The sequence below is a fragment of the Gorilla gorilla genome, chromosome 12 (genome assembly GCF_029281585.2).
Source record: "Gorilla gorilla gorilla isolate KB3781 chromosome 12, NHGRI_mGorGor1-v2.1_pri, whole genome shotgun sequence".
Lineage (NCBI taxonomy): Eukaryota > Metazoa > Chordata > Mammalia > Primates > Hominidae > Gorilla > Gorilla gorilla.
Window position 1 is genome coordinate 86711129 of NC_073236.2, and position 17755 is coordinate 86728883.

Genomic DNA, 17755 nt, shown 5'->3' on the forward strand with positions numbered 1-17755 from the left:
AAGTTATTCTCAAATAGTTCAGAAAACAATTATACATGGAGGAAGAGAGAGAGAAGAAAGAAAGTAAATGTGGAAAAATGTTGAAAATAGTGGTAAAAGGTACAAGGATACTTCCTATTTTGTAAATTTTATGCTTAAACTATTCCAAAATAGAAAGTTAAAAACTTGGCCCTCCAGTCGGGTGTGGTGGCTCACGCCTGTAATCCCAGCACTTTGGGAGGCCGAGGCATGTGGATCACCTGAGGTCAAGAGTTCGAGACGAGCCTGGCCTACATGGCAAAACCCTGTCTCTACAAAAAATACAAAAATTAGCTGGGCGTGGTCGCCAGCACCTGTAATCCCAGCTACTCGGGAGGGTGAGGTAGGAGAATTGCTTGAACCCAGGAGGCGGAGGTTACAGTGATCGGAGATCACGCCACTGCACTCCAACCTGTGTGACAAAGCGAGGTCTCAAACAACAACAACAACAAACAAAAAGCTTGGCCCTCCTTGTTGAATCCTTCTTAGAGAGGGCTGACTCCTCTGGTGGGTGTTGTGCCTGACCTATTCTCCAGGAACGGCCTCCCAGCTGTGCCAGTTCTTTCAAACCCAAGTTAATATCTATAATTTTATTCACAATGCTTGGTCTTCCAGAGATTCTATTATTTGTATATTATTTTTCTACATTTATACTTCTATATTTTTATTTAAAAGGTTATATTTCTTATTTTCAAAATATATTTTGTTTGCCCTATCAATGATCCCAAAACATTCAAGGTGACTTGCCATTAGGATAGACAACAGAAGCTTTAAGAAGTAAATTACACTTACATTGTTTCTATGATGTGTCAGGCATTATAATGAACATATTTTGTAGAAAATTTATTACTTATAACAGTGTTGTGAAATACTCTAAGTATTACTGTGAGAAAAGAGGCTCAGAGAGATAGTTATGAGATTTTCCCAAGTTCATATAGCTAGTGACTGGTGGGGGGCAGAATTTGAACCCACTCCTTTCTAGTTTGAAGTTTATTCATTTTTCACTACTATGCTACTCTGTACATATCACATACCTTTATACAAATTAAAGACCAAGATCTATGTAGTGAAGATGTGATGATATAAAAATAATATTATGACAACACTGTAGATGAGCAATATAATTTCAAAAATAACATGATGAACCCTGCCTTATATTGATGCAAAAAGGAATGGTAAGAGCTTGTCAGGGGAGATAAATGACACACTGGCACGAAATTCTGAGAGTTTTCAAGAGCCTTGTGTTTCTACCTCTACCATTCCAAGACTTAGAAAGCATGCTGGTCTTCAAGTGCTTCCTGACTTACTAAAATATGACTAACAAGTATTCTTAGTTAAAGATTTTATTAAAGTCACTGAAGAAGATGCACTTCTGGGGCATGTACTGGTCTCTTTTGTCTCTAGACAATAATGATCTAGCAATTGGTATGACCTCTAAAGGAGAAGATATCAAATAATCCTAGATAAACCAAACCTAAATACCACTTTGGAGGATGCCAAGAAAGAACTATAATAAAGGCAAGAAATGGGAATCCAGCCATTGCGTCTTTGAGGCTCTGCAGTTCATACATGTAAGTTTTTCTGACTCCTCTGAACCCGAACCTGTTCTCCATCCACATGCATGGTTTCATGAGTTGATTCAGCATAACTGTATTTGCTCAACACGTATTTATTGATCTTCTATCTGCCAGGCACTGTTGTAAGTGCTGAGGTTACATAAGTGAGTAAGACAGTCACACATTTTTAGGGTTTATATTCTAAGGAATGAGAAAGACAATAAAGGAGCAAAATAAATAAATTATTCAAGAATGTAATGTCATATTTTATAAGTGCTATGAAGAATTTATGCTTGGCATATAAAGCTGAGTGATGTGAAGAGACTATGGGTAGATAGGAAAGTCCTGTCTGAATAGGTGACACTTATTCTAAGATTTGATTGACTATAGAAACCTTCTGTATGAGAAGTGAAGGAGTCAATTCCATCAAGTGGAATGATAGGTGCAGAAGCCCTAAGACAAGTAAAGGTTTGATGTTTTCCAGAAATAGAAAAAAGCCAGTGAGGCAGGATTGTGTTGTATGAAGAAGAAGACGTAAGAAATAGTGTCGACAAATTAAAACAACCATGATAGGTCATGATCAGTGGTTTGGATTTTGTTCTAAACATGGCGGATAGTCACTAGAGGGTCTTTTTCTTTTCTTTTTTGAGATGGAGTCTCGCTCTGTCACCCAGTCTGGAGTGCAGTGGCACAATCTTGGCTCACTGCAACCTCCACCTCCCAGGTTCATGCGATTCTCCTGCGTCAGCCTCCCAAGTAGCTGGGACTACAGGCACGTGCCACCACACCCAGCTAATTTTTGTAGTTTTAGTAGAGACGGTTTCGCCATGTTGGCCATGCTGGTCTCTAACTCCTGACCTCATGTGATCCACCTGCCTTGGCCCCCAAAGTGTTGGGATTACAGGCATGAGCCACTGCACCCGCCCACTAGAGGGTCTTAAACTGGGATGTTATATGGTATGTGTGTGTGTTAAGTTCAGGGGTATATGCACAGGTTTGTTATACAGGTAAACTTGTGTCGGAGGGATTTGATGTACAGATTATTTTGTCACCCAGGTATTAAGCCTGGTACCTATTAGATATTTTTCCTGATCCTCTCCCTCCTCCCTCCAATGGGCCCCAGTGTGTGTTGTCCCCCTCTATGTGTCCCTGTGTTCTCATTGTTTAGCTCCCACTTATAAGTGAGGCCATGCAGGGTTTGGTTTTCTGTTTCTGAGTTACTTTGCTGAGGATAATGGCCTCTAGCTCCATCCGTGTTCCTGCAAAGGATATGGATTGTTCTTTTTTTTGGGGGGGCTGTGTAGTATTCCATGGTGTATATGTTCCACATTTTTCTTTATCCAATCTACCACCGATGGTCATTTAAGTTGATTCCCTGTCTTGCTACTGTGAATAGTGCTGCAATGAACACGTGTGTGCATGATGTGTCTTTATAACAGAACGATTTATATTCCACTGGACATATATTCAGTAGTGGAATTGCTGGGTCAAATCATATTTCTGTTTTTAGGTCTTTGAGGAATCGCTATACTGTCTTCCACAATGGTTGAACCAATTTACACTTTCACTGTCTGTGTATAAGCATGCATTTTTCTCTGCCACCTTGCCAGCATCTGTTATTTTTTGACTTCTTGATAGTAGCCATACTGACTTGTGTGAGATGATATCTCATTGTGGCTTTGACGTGCATTTCTCTAATGATCAGTGATGTTGAGTTTTTTCTTTCATATGCCTTTTGGCCACATATATCTTCTTTTGAAAGTGTCTGTTCATTTCTTTTGCCCACTTTTTAATGGGATTTTTTTTCTCGTAAATTTGCTTAAGTTCCTTATAGATGGTGGACCTTTGTCAGAGGCATTGTTTGCAAACATTTTCTCCCATTCTGTAGGTTGTCTGTTTATTTTGTTGATAGCTTCCTTTGCTGTGCAGAAGTTCTTTAATTTAACTAGACTCCATTTGTCCATTTTCGCTTTCGTTGCAATTGCTTTTGGTGTCTTCATCACGAAATCTTTGCCTTTTCATATGTCCAAAATGGTATCACCTGGGTTGTATTCCAGGGTTTTTATTGTTTTGGGTTTTACATTTAAGTCTTTAACACATCTTGAGTTAATTTTTTTAATATGGTGTAAGGAAGAGGTGTAGTTTCAATCTTCTGTATATGGCTAACCAGTTATCCCAGCACCATTTATTGAATAGGGACTCCTTCCCCCATTTTTTTGTTTTTGCCAGGTTTGTCAAAGATCAGATAGCTGTAGGCGTGCAGTCTTATTTTTGGGTTCTGTGTTCTCTTCCATTGCTCTTTGTGTCTGTTTTTGCATATATGGTGTATATTTTAAAGTGATCTTTTTGGCTGCTTGTTGGGAAGTGGATTATAGAAAGGCAGGAATAGAAAAACTGAGAAGATTTGGTAGGCTGTGATAATAATCAGGGCAAATTATAGGGAACTACCTGTGCAGTGGAAATGAGGGGGTAGATTTGGGATACATTTGGGGACTGTAGTAGGCAGGCAGAACAGACTAACTGATAGATTAGAAGTGAATGAGAAAATTAAGAGTGATCTGAATTTTGGGGTTAAATAATTTTGTAGATGCTTGTGTCATTATGGAAGAAAATAATTTTATTTTAGTAATGAAATTACTTCATTAATATGACTATCATGTAAATGTAGGTACTAAAAATGGCCTTATTAATGTTTTAGATTGTTTTTTCTCTACTCCAATTGGACGTTTTAATGGCAAACTAAAGCATCAAATAACTTTTTTTTTCTTTTAGCATCTATGTTTTTTCAAAAAGTCAGGATGCCAGACTTTTCTACTCTTTATATGTAAATATGTGAATACTATAAGAAAAGCTTACAATTTTATATTTTGAGGTTTAATTGATAAAACATTGAAGACAATATTAAGAACTAATTTTAGAGCTTTCTAAGTACATAGTCTAATCACAGACAAATGGTGAACCACAGATGGACAAATAATGCTGAATATCTAACACACAATACTATGTCTGGGACATAATTATCATTCAATAAATGTTTTAAAAACAATTATATAAATTAAGCACTGAAATGCTTCCCAAGAAATGTGCTATGAGATCTGGGTAGCCTCATGATATGGTCTGTGATTAACTTTTATATTATATTTATTATATTATATTTATTATTTTGTTATAGCAGAGTTACCAGAAAGGAGAAAATCTATTTCCTAGAAACTAGATTGAGGGTCAGGGTTCTTAAAACCCAGTGAAATATTTCATCATCTCAGTGTAGGAGCAGATAAAGGCACCATTTCTTTCTTAGGTTCTTACAGCAACAGTTTTATTAGAACTGTACTAGATCCTACATGGTTCTACTTGAGACTGTTTCAAAGACCTTGCCTTAGCAGGATTACAGAGGATGCTCAGAGCAACAGGTGTCCTCAGTGGGCCCCTTCTGCTCATACTCTATATTTTGGGCCAGACCAGTTACTTTGAACAACAATCTGAGTTACAACAAGTTCCACTGAGCTCTTTTTGCCGAATTTACTTTCTGCTGAATTTATCCCAGGATTTGTAACCAAACAGGGCTTTTTATAGTGTTATACTAAGATATTGGTAAAATTAAGCCTCATCTTTGTATAGTTATTTATACAAATACATTATTGGGTATTATAAATAATTAGGCTTTGTATAAGGTTATTAGACCTTTTGGCTTAAAAGTATATCATTTGATGATATATTTTTATTTTTTATTTCTTTTGCCATTAACCTTTTTATTCTCCCGCTGCTTGTTTTGCTTTTGCCATTGTCTGTATAGTACAGTCTGGTTTTATTTTTATTTTTATTTTTTTGCTTTTTCTTGGACTTTCTTTTTTTGTCGAATATGTAAGGGAAACTTGTATAGGACATGAGTGAGTGGAGGAATAAGCCACCATTCTAATACAATCCAGCTCTGAGGGCCAATGATTGCAGGTTTGTTAGAGTGGTGAGGAATTCATGAAAAGTTAAGTGGTCAGACTTTGCCCTGGATGCTCTATAAATCTTTCATGAGAACCCTGCCTGTTTAGTCAGTTTGTAAAAGAAGAAGCCTCCTTTGTTTAATCTGCATTCCAGCATTATTGCATCATACGGCCCCTTCCTAGTCTCTGCTTGGTTTGAGAACCTGAGACATTGTTTGCAAGCTCATGTTATTGACCAAAAGTAGTGGCGCTTATTTTTTGTCTGTTTTTTCTTTGTCTGTGTCAAAGCCATAGCCTTCTTATGGGAAGAAATCCTTGCTTCCTCAAATTACTATATATTATCAGCAGTCTGTTATGCCTGATAAGCATAGCTCTCTCTTATTATAAAAATCAATAAATTCATCTTTACCTTTCTATTTCAGATATTGAGTGGTGGTCTTATAATCCTTTGGTAATTCTGGGTTTGTCAGTATGTGGAATATAAAGACAAAGGTAAAATTATTGTTTAATAGAGTAAGGCATATCTCTGTTGGTCAGGAAGTCTTCCCCCAAAAAGAAACCTACTACTTGTATGTAAGGTTTTGAGAAGCATGGAGTTCAGGGATTGGTGGATTTTCAGAAGTATAAATGGTTTTATCACATCTGTATATGGTGTGGTCACTGTTGAGTATTTGGCGTTGAGTAGTGTGTTTGTTGGAATGAGTACATTTCTGATTGTCAGACTTTCAAAAGCAGAAGGCTGCAACTGATCATTTGGCTTGTAAAAGTGTATTCACAGAGGCTGATTTTCAGTGATGGATGAATGAGTTTAAAACTGGTTCTTGTAGCTCCTTGTTAACATAGCTGCAGAACAGTCATTTTCTAGGAGGATGGGAACCTCTCTTATTTTCAGTACCATGGTTTCATTCTCATTCAGCCAAAACTTCATTAGAGACTATCAAAAGAAGAGTTCTTTAATCTCTGCATTTTGACATATTGGATCAAATAATTCTTTGTTGTGTTTGTGGCCAGGAGGTTGTTCAGTGCATTATAGGATAATTAGCAACATTCCTGACCTTTACTTAACAGATACCAGTGACACCACCTTCCCTTAGTTTTCATAATCAAAAATATCTCCAGACTTTGCCAAATGTCCCCCAAAGATGGGGATGGAGAGAGATCAGCCATAGTTAAAACAAACAAACAAACAACCATGGTGTAGGAGATAAGTGTCTCTAGTAAAGACTAAACTTAAGAAGAGGACAATTATAGGATAAATATGAGGGGCAAAACCTTAAAGTAATAACGAGAAAAAGTATGAAGTACAAAATAACCAAGAGTATGTAAAGGATTGTATGACATAGGAGAATCTTATTCCACTGGTTTTGGGAGAAAGCTGTCTACTTCTTGTCCTCAGCAGCTTATGCTAAGAGTCATAAGTTTGCAGTAAATTTCCACAGTGTATTTGCTCCTGGAAGCTCTCTGAAACCTCTGTTTATCTAAAGGTAGTAACTTTCCACTTCTGCTGCAGGTCCTTTTCATTTTTTTCCACAGAGAATAGTGAGTGATAAAGACAATGCTTCTGAGTAAGTGGCAAAGCTTTGCATGATTCAAAATTATGAATAAGTGTTCCAGTAACATATGTCCTAGATTACTCGGTAAATATCTTAGAATGTTCTAGACAGGGAACACAAAATCTAATAGTATTTTTGTTTTGATTTGGTTTTGCCTCTGTGGATGTTGTGGCTTTTGTTAGATTCACCATTCAGCAAATCTATAAAATAAATAATAGATAGATGCAGATATACACACACATATATGGAGTCTTCCTCTGTCACCTAGGCTGGAGTACAGTTGCTCAATCTCAGCTCAATGCCACATCTGCCTCCAGGGTTCAAGCAATTTTCCTGCCTCAGCCTCCTGAGTAGCTGGGACTACAGGTATGCACCACCATGCCTAATTTTTGTATTTTTAGTAGAGTTAGGGTTTCACCATGTTGGCCAGGCTGGTCTGGAACTCCTGACCTCAGGTGATCCAACCCGTTTGGCCTCCCAAAATGCTGGGATTACAGGTGTGAGCCACTGTGCCTGGTCCTATAGATACATATTTATAAACAACAGATAGAGGCAATTATATAAAAGTCATTTGAAGATTCCCAAAGGATTCTTATGGGATGGGTCTAATTCATGTTGCACCTTTGTAAGTTTCCAGATTAACTTAGTTCAGATGAAGCATGAATTGGTCATGTTTTCTGCTATTCAAACAAAATTTTTCCATTAGTATTTAATATTCTGGCCCATGTACCCCTAACATGGTGAATTATTTTATTAAAGATGAAGACAAATTCATTTGAGTTTTGTCTGGTGCTATCAGGTATTCTGGTTTTGTCAGGTCTTCAGTTTTTATAATTCTACTCTTCCCATTCCTGCCTCTTTCCCACCCTCTGCAACCAGAATCTGGGGAATGGGCAGATTTTGTGTATCTGTGATGGAGTTCTTGAATTTCTCCATGGAGTTATTGTTATTATTATTAGTAGTAGTAGTTTTTATATGAGGTCCTTGTATGTGGACTGCTATGCAATATGACCCCTCAAAAATTCAGGTGTTGCCAGTATGATGGTATTAACGGGTAGGCCCCTTAAGAGGTGATTAGCCCATGAGGGCTCCTCTCTTGTTAATGAGGATAAGTGCCTTATATAACAAGCTTCATGCGGCATTGGTCCTCTTTCCCTTTTGCCTTCTGCCATATGAGGATGCACCAAAAAGGCTCTGAAGTGGACACTGAATGCTTGCGCCCTGATCTTGGACTTCTCAGCCTGTGGAACTATGAGAAAATAAATTTCTGTTTTTAATGAATTACCAAGTCTGTGGGATTCTGTTATAGTGGCACAAATGAACGAAGACATGAACTTATGTTGAAGCAGTGTTTTAGCTTGATCATCAGCTTAAGTATTTCTGTAGCAGTATATTTCTGAAGCATTTGTATGTTATTTAAAAATGATTTCTACAATATCTGTTAAAGAGTTGGAATACTTGTGATGGTTAATTTCATGTGGCAGACTTGGACAGGTCATGATACTCAGATGTTCAGTTAAACATGTCTGGATTTTCTTGTGAAGGTGTATATTTTTAGATGGAATTAACGTTTAAATCAGTGGACTTTGAGTAAAGAAGAGGGAATTCTGCCAGCAGACTGCTTTTGGATTTGAGCTGCAACATCAGCTCTTACTGGATCTTCAGCCTGCTGGCCTACCCTGCAGATTTTGGACTTATCAGTCTCCACGATTTTGTGATCCAATTTATTAAAATGAGTCTCTCTTGATTCTACAGCACAGCTATATACCACATAATGACATCTCGATCAATGACAAATCACAAATATGATGGTGTTCCCATAAGATTATATTGTAGCTGAAAAATTCCTCTTGCCTAGTGACATCATAGCTATCATAACATTGTAGCACAATGCATTGCTCACGTGTTTTTGGTGATTCTGGTATAAACTAACCTAATGCACTGCCAGTTGTATAAAAGTCTGCCCTATACAGGTATACCATTTTTATCTTTTATACCGTATTTTTTACTATACCTTTTCCGCATTTATATAGGTGTAGAAGCACAAACACTTAACATTGTGTTACAGTTGCCTACAGTATTCAGTACAATAACATGCTGTACAGGTTTCTAGTCTAGGAGCGATAGGCTATACCTTATAGCCTAGGTGTGTAGTAGGCTATACCGTCTAGGTTTGTGTAAGTATACTCTATGATGTCCACACATGATGAAATCACCTAACAACACATCCCTCAGAATGTACCCCTTTTGTTCAGTGACAGATGACTACATATCTGTTATTGCAGCAAAAGGCTCTTAACTGGACACTGAATGCTTGTGCCCTGATCTTGGACTTCTCGGCCTGTAGAAGCATCAATATTTACAACAGCATTCAGTTTAGGTATCAAGACATCAAGTAAATTACAAATTTCTTGTTAGCCTTTTGGGGTACTGGAGGAAATCAAGAAACCTTTTTTTTTTCCCCATAGCATTTAAAATTAATAAATTGTCCTAGAAACATTCCAGCTATTTGTGTGTCTGTGTATGTGTGTGTGTGTGTGTATAAAACTCTTTTACTTTAGCAGTTCAGTATACCCTAGAAAGGACATCAGTTTAGTCATTTGCACAATTTGGTTTCTGAAAAGAACTAGATCCTAAAAAAGAGACTATACTACTTATTGTGTATCAAGCCTTTTATTCTCCCTTTGTTTCTAATATAACAGTTAATAATAAATAATATAATCAGGATTTGGTACTAGAGTGATCAAAAGTTTTGTTCTGGACATGAACACTTACTGTGTTATAAAAACAGAATTACGAAATTCTTTTTCATTGGGTAAGTTTACTAGAGTTGATGGATTAAGGATGTTGTCCCGGTGGATGATAATATGAAAAGGAAAAGGTAGCAATATTTCACATTTAATTAATTGACAAGTAGAAAAATATTGAGTGGTCTTCTTTAGCAAAAGGGATTTACTGTCTTTAACATCAGATTCCAAATTGATCCTAATTCAAGATAAAGTCTAGATGCTTTGACTAATTTGGTCAAGGAATGTAATTACTTTGAGGCAAGGAGATTGTATCTTGCATACTGAATTAAGGCATAGGCTTTAAATACACAATCAATTTTTAAAATGTGTTATGTTGTTAAGGTAATATGTCTAGGCCATGAACTAAGTTTCATGTTAATACAAACAGAACTGAAATCAGTAAAGGCTGAATGTTGAATCTAAAGTCACATATATGACAAGGGAAGGAGTTAGAAATAATGCCTGGGTCTTCAGTGTCTTTCCTCTATGGCAGGGATGACAAACACAAATGCTTATGAGGGCCAAGCTGGGGGCTGCATGAAAAAGTATCTCTCTATATACATTCACTTTTCTCTTAACTCTGTAATAAAAAAATCACCATGCATGTGATGATAAATGGTAACATATATAGCTCAGAATCAAAGACAGAAAAGTTATATAAAAGCATGAAAGATTAAATTTACCTGAGATCTTGACAGGTTAAACAGCTGCTAAAATTTGGTTAAGATTCTCTGAGCCCTTTCTCCATGTTCTCACATATACATATACACATTAAAATATACATAAGGGGAATCGTGTTATCTTGGATAGTTTCTCATATAATAAGTATGTATGTATCTAATCATTCTGTAATATCTGAACACTTTTTCATTGTATATTTGTACCTTAATTTAAGTGGTAAGTCATCTGTTAATGGACACAGAAGTTTACAGTTGTTTTTGTACTGAAATAAATTGCACTGCAACATTCCCATTTATGTATGCTTTTTATAGCTATTACTGCAGAGCCGAAGTTTCTATGCATTGAAACTTGGATTTGAATTGCAAAAATGACCTCCAGAATTCCCTAAATAATTGTTCTGAATTACACTCTTAAAAAAAAAGCAAATTGATAAACTCATGCCATGGATGATTAAGGAAAGCTTGAATTACTCAGAGGGATTTTTATTTTCAAGAAAGAAACTTGGAGAACAGAATGAATTGATTCAACGAAAGAAATATTAAAGATTTGATTTGTAGGTATCCGTCTAAAGTCCAGCAACAGAAACCTCAAGATATGCCACACAGCTAGTAAACTGATACATTTATGTGGGCTGAGAAACATGGTGTTAATGCAAAACTGAGTGGTAGTTAATCATTTCTTTTTTAACTTGCATGCTTTCCTCAAAGAATTTGTTAGGACCTTTGATTGCTGGCTCTTATTTTGATTACTGGGATAATAAGAGGGCACGTGTGAAATGATTCAGGCACTCAGAATACATAGAACTCTTTTTGAAACAATAATTTACGTGTTTAATCTTTCAATTTTACCTTCATTTAATGCTTGTATGAAGGACATCTCCTGATTAGCCCCTGGGAGAAATCTGAAAAATGAACCATGATTATGAGGTAAATAAAAATAAAGGAGAACACGAAGAGAGAGCTGTTTTGCATGGGCTTGGGACAAAAGAGCAGAAGAGATTTGGGTAGGGAAAAAGAACACTTGATTGTTTTAGTGGAAGGAAGGTACACACTTATTCCAGGAAATAGAATGAAAAATTGGAATTTGACTTTCTGATCACTGTAATTACCAGTAATGGTCAATTGTTATTATTATAATTTAGAAAAATGAAGGAATCTGGCTGGCGCTCAGGCATTTAATTACCATGTTATGACCATATCATTTGGAAAGCTTTCATTTGCATTCATGGAGATGAATAATTTCTTTTTGATTTAATGAGAAGAAAGCAAACTTCCTCTGCTTCATTTTATATCTTACAATCTGCTGGAGAAATGTCTCATTCATATTCCTTTTATGCAAATGATATGCATTATGATCACAGAGGTATAGCAACTTTTTCTCCCTTCTGTTGTAATTTCTCTTCTTTTGAGAGAAGCATTTGGTCCTCAGTGGCCTACACCTTACCACTAAATAGCAAGCTCTAGCTGCTAAGCACTCTCTAAAGTGGAACAACTCATTGGATAAAACATAATAGTATTTCTGTTTTGCATTACAGATTATACTGTTCTGCTGATAAGAGCTTTCACATTTATTATGTCACAGCTTCCTTGTGGGTCAGAGGCTGGGCGCGGTGGCTCACACCTGTAATCCCAGCACTTTGGGAGGCCGAGGCAGGCGAATCACGAGGTCAGGAGATCGAGACCATCCTGACTAACACGGTGAAACCCCGTCTCTACTAAAAAAAAATACAATAAAATTAGCCGGGTGTGGTGGTGGGCGCCTGTAGTCCCAGCTACTCGGTAGGCTGAGGCAGGAGAATGGCATGAACCTGGGAAGCAGGGGTTGCTGTGAGCTGAGATCGCGCCACTGCACTCCAGCCTGGGTGACAGAGTGAGACTACATCTCAAAAAAAAAAAAAAAAAAAAAGAAATGTGAGTCAGAGAATTAAAAACTTTTCTCTTTTAATTTTCTCTTTTTTTCCTGTTCCAGTCTTCATTTATATGATGTAAGAGAAAGGTCTAAATTTAATTTCCTAGAGATTATTCGTGAAGCCAGTGCCACTTATTAAAAGAAAATCTTTCCTCTTGAAATTATAGTATCATTTTTATCATATGTTAATTTCTCCTATCCATTTGGATACGTGCGTGTATGTGTGTGTATACATAAATATATGTACACATGTATATCCTTTATGGACTCCTTTCAGTCTTATTTAAACACCACAGTATTTTGATCACAACAAATTTATTGTCAGTTTAAATATTACATAAGACAGATCTTTCTCCAACACATTGGTACAAATAATATGAACAAATCTCTAAAAATTAGTATAAAATATAAAAATTCAATAAATGAGTGGATAGCAGATATAAACTGATAATTTACAGAAGAATTGCCATGACCTCAGTAACAGTTAACAAATTTTGAATTATAATCCAATATAATTTTTATAATAGATTATATTATAATCCAATAGATTTTTACCTATTAATGAATGAAAAAGTAAGCATTAAAAAACAAATGATCTCTTTTATAAGATGATGCATATTTTATGAGTATAGAATAAGCTGTGGAAGGTTATACATTATGCCTTGGAAAAAAATGGGGTCATATTAATGAAGCAGAAATAAAAATAGAGATGAGATTATTAACTTAAAATATTTTTAACTTTAAAAAATATGCAGTTTGCAATTTAAAAATTGAGTGTGATGAAAATTTGCAAAAGTACAATTAGCAAACATCTAGAAAATTATAAAATGTTAACAGAAATTCAGAAGAATAAAGAAATGTTCTCGTTACATGTTTTAATTTGGAGTCTCCAAAATTGGATGCTGAAATAAAGTTTTGTGTTCAAGTAGTTTATTTGGGAAGTGATACTAAAAAATTCTGTTATGGGAGTAGGAAAGTAAAACAGGGTAGAAGGCCGTCAGTTAGGGTATGTTACTATGCCTTTGGCCACTGCATGTTATCCTGGTCAAGGGCCAAAATCGCTGAGGTATTTATGTTCCAACTCTGGTCATATGGACATTGATTCCAGAGGAAGGAATTAGCTAGTCTTTTGAAATGTATTTCACATCAGAGTATTCCATCACTTTAAATAGAGTCCCATCCACAACTTTTAAACGTTAGTTTTAATCTCTCTGCGTGTGTGTGTGTGTGTGTGTGTGTGTGTGTGTTTTCTCTGTTACTGAAGTGAAATTTAACTGATATTCCACAGGTAAAATAAAGGGCCTATAAGAAGAGAGACTGCAGTTTATTGTAAGTACCTTTATGCCTTTTCCTTTAACCCTCTTGCTGTCATATTTCATATACATACACTTATATGTTTACATCAGCTCTTATTTTCAAAAGACTTTTGAGTATTTTATTATTTTGTTACTAGGCACAATATCTGTAACATTGTGAGGCTTTAAACACATTTCACCATTTTAATATTTTCTTTTTAATATTCTCAAAATGAGCCAAGCACATTTGAAAGCTAAAAAATCTTTCTCAAATATAGGTGGTTATCTGTTGCCTAGTTTTTGTAATTGAATTACAGATTGATTAATGTTTAGGAATAAATCTACTCTTGATTAAATTCTCATTTAAATGTTGGTGGCTTTGTTGTTGAATGAATGAAGGAAATGTTTGAATTGATCTGTTTGATCAAGCTCTCTGGGCACTTGCCACATTCTTTGCTGGTCATTGATTTGACACCCAGCTGATTTCACAATGACTGAGCAACAAGGTGATTTTTCTCTTCCTTCTGTCTCTTCTACAGTCAATCTGGTTTAGAGCCTGTTTATTATTATTTTTCATTGTAATATAGTACAAGGTTGTTTTTATAACACTGTGTCCAATGGGTTATTATTTCCTAAGATTTGTAGAACCAATGAAGTATGTTTGTGTGTGTGTATTTTGTTTTGTTTTAGAGATAGGGTCTCCCTCTGTCACCAGGGTTGATGTGCAGTGGTGTGATCATAGCTCACTGCAGCCTTGAACTCCTGGGCTTAAGTGATCCTTCCCCCTCAGTCTCCTGAGTAGGTAGGACTATAGGCATGCATGACCACGCTTGGCTAATTTTCAAATTTTTTGTAGAAGTGGGATCTTGCTATGTTGCCCAGGCTGGTCTTGAGCTCCTGGCCTCAGGTGATTCTACCACCTCTGCCTTCCAAAACACTGAAATTACAGGCATGAGCCACAGCACCCAGCCTGATGCATTTGTGAAAGTCACCACAACTGGTGCAAAATTATGGCAAATGGATGTGGTTAATAAGAGGACAGGATTCAAAGATAATTTTTCGTATCTAGGAAAAGGCTAGAGAAAAGCTATGTATGCGAGAAATACTGGTAGTCTTATTAGATAAAAATAATTAAGACTTCCCTCTATAGGACAAGAAGTATCAAACCCAGCAAATCTCTTAGGTATTACAAATTGTAAATATGATTTCTGAAAATGGATTTAGGAATGATAACATGTTTAGGAAAAGAACTGAAATGCAAATAGTAATAATGGATTATGTGACTTATATCCACAGCTAGTAACCTTTGATTTTAAGAGACGTAAAATTAAACTTCATTTTGATTCCTTATATATTCATACTTCCACCAATTATAAACTTTGATGACCTAGTTTTGTCACATAACTCATTCCCCCAGGAAAACAAAAACAAACCTATGTCAGCTGAAGTGGACTTCACCTTCCCAGAATTCACTTTAATCCACATCAGTATTTTAAGAAGGTTGGTGGCCAAACAGTTATCCTGCTGTGTAGAGTTCTGTAAATAGCCAGACCAGGCCCTCTACCTGGAGGAGTTTTTAGTTACTCTTTATTGTGATAGAAATCCAGCTCAGCCTTACTTAAGCAGTAAAGGGCATTTGTCTGCTCTAAAAAATGGAAAGTCCAGAGAAGGATAAAGCTTCATGCTCAGATGGATTTAGAAATATAAATGAGGTCATGGGGTTGTTAATTGAAGTCCTTTCTCTCCTCTGCCCTTTCCTCTCCTTCCCTCTCTTCTCCTCCCCTCCCTTCTCCATCTCTTTTCTCCTTCTCTCTCTTTCAACCCTTTTTTCCTCTGTGTTGGCCTCGTCCTCTTCTGCTGAAGCCAGTCTTATAGCCCTTGATTCATATCTGGTCAGTCGAACACACTATGCCAATCTAGTGGCTTAAAAATAAACAAAAACCTATTTTATAATTTTTCATGATTCTGTGAGGCAGAAATTCAGACAGGACACAGAGGGGTGGTTCATCTCTTAGCCACTTAGTGACTATAGGGGCTTAAAAAGTCCAGGGTGATTTCTTCACTTACATGTTTGACATCTAGTTAAAATGGGAGAAACATCCGTAATGATGCTAAAATAATCATGGTGGGTTTTAGGTTTCATTGTTTTGACACGAATTTTAATGAGGAAGCTATAATAGGATGTTAAGTATTAAATTTTATTCCTATGTATATGTATCCTTTTCAGTCATTCTAAATGACTTTGTACAAAGCACTAGTTACTTTTCTTTTTGAAACTTTAATGTATATATGAAAATAATCATGTGGCTTAATTGAGCAGTGTGGTATCCATGACAACAGAAATTCAGTTATTAAATCATTTTTGCAATACTTGTAAGTAAGGTAAGACACTACTGTGTCTTGGTGGGTAAATGAAAAGTTTGATTTTTAAATAGAAATTAATTTTGTTAGTAATTTAAAATGCTTATACTTGTAAGTGAAATTTGCCAAAATTTTTCTTTTTCTACTTTTATTTTGTTTGAGGATGGTATTAGGCATGGTATCTTCACAAAATTAATTAAACATACTTGCATCATTTTATCCTAGGTAAAAATGTGATATAGTCCTTTGAAACCTTGGAAAAGAATTACAATAAAACCATCTAGACCAGTAGCCATTTTTTGATGTAACATTTTAATAATGTTTTTTCTTCTTCTATGATTGTGGGTTTAGTTTTTCTACTGCTAGATTCAATTTTTGTAATTTATATTTTTTTGCAAAATAATCATTTTATTGAGGTATAAATTTACTATCACAGATTTTGTGCTGTAAAATCTGTGATTTTACAAAAATGTTGTAAAGTCTTTCTACCTGTCTTTATGTATTGAACTTTTAGCCAGCTTTGTACCCCAGGAGGATGTAAACAAAAAATAAAACTCTAAGCCCCCTGACCAACTGAATGGACCCCTTCTCTTGGCAAACGCATTCCAAGGCTAACCTGAGGGACTGGTTTAGTCCATGATGTGGGGTAGGGGGTGGACATGCCTCATTATACCCTCCTGCCTTTTGGAATTACTGATGAAATAGGCTCTAAATCTGGTGAGAACCATTTGCAATCAATTCTCTGAAGTCTGCTACCTGGAGGCTTCATCTGCATGATAAAACTTTGGTCTCCACAACTCCTTATCATCATAACGCAAACATTCCTTTCTATTAATTCCAGATCTTTAAATAATAACTTAATTCTCTCAACCAGTTGCCAATCAGAAAAATTTTAAATCTACCTATAACCTGGAAGCCCCACCCGCACCCCACCCCTATTTCAAGTTGTCTGCCTTTCCAGAGTGAATCTTATAATAAATCTGCCACCAATGTGGGCACATGTTCTCATGGTCTCCAAGGGCTGCGACATAGGCCATTGTCACTCATATTTGGCTCAGAATAAATCTTTTCAAATATTTTATGGAGTTTGACTCTTCATTGACAAGGGTGACCTATGTGGACTACGTCATTGAGACCCCTTACCCTCTGTCTTCCTGTTGGGTTCAGTTAATGGGGATACCCATCAGGATGTTGGAGGACAGAGAGAGGCTGGGTGCTTATTACCCTTGCTGCTTTGCTTCAGTTTAATTCAAGGTGTCACTGTTTCCTTTTACTCAACATTCTCCTTGAGTATTGCACCAGACTTTGTGATTTCCCTATACCTTGCACATACCTTTTACTAAACCCTTCTTGAATTATCTTAATTTGTTTGTGCTGTTACCTGCTGATATAGAATTGAAGATAAAGTCTTTTGATGTTTTATATCCCTTTTTGTCTTTATGGTGGTTAATCTTATGTATCAACTTGAATGAGACATGGAATGCCCAGGTATTTTTTCAAATGTTACTCAGGGCATGTCTGTGAGAGTGATCCAGGGTGAGATTAACACTTGAATCAGAAGACTGTGTAAAGCAGATTTTCTCTAATGTGCGTGGGCTTATCCAATCAATTGAAGACCTACATAGAATAAAAAGTCTGAGTTAGAGGGAACTCCTCCTT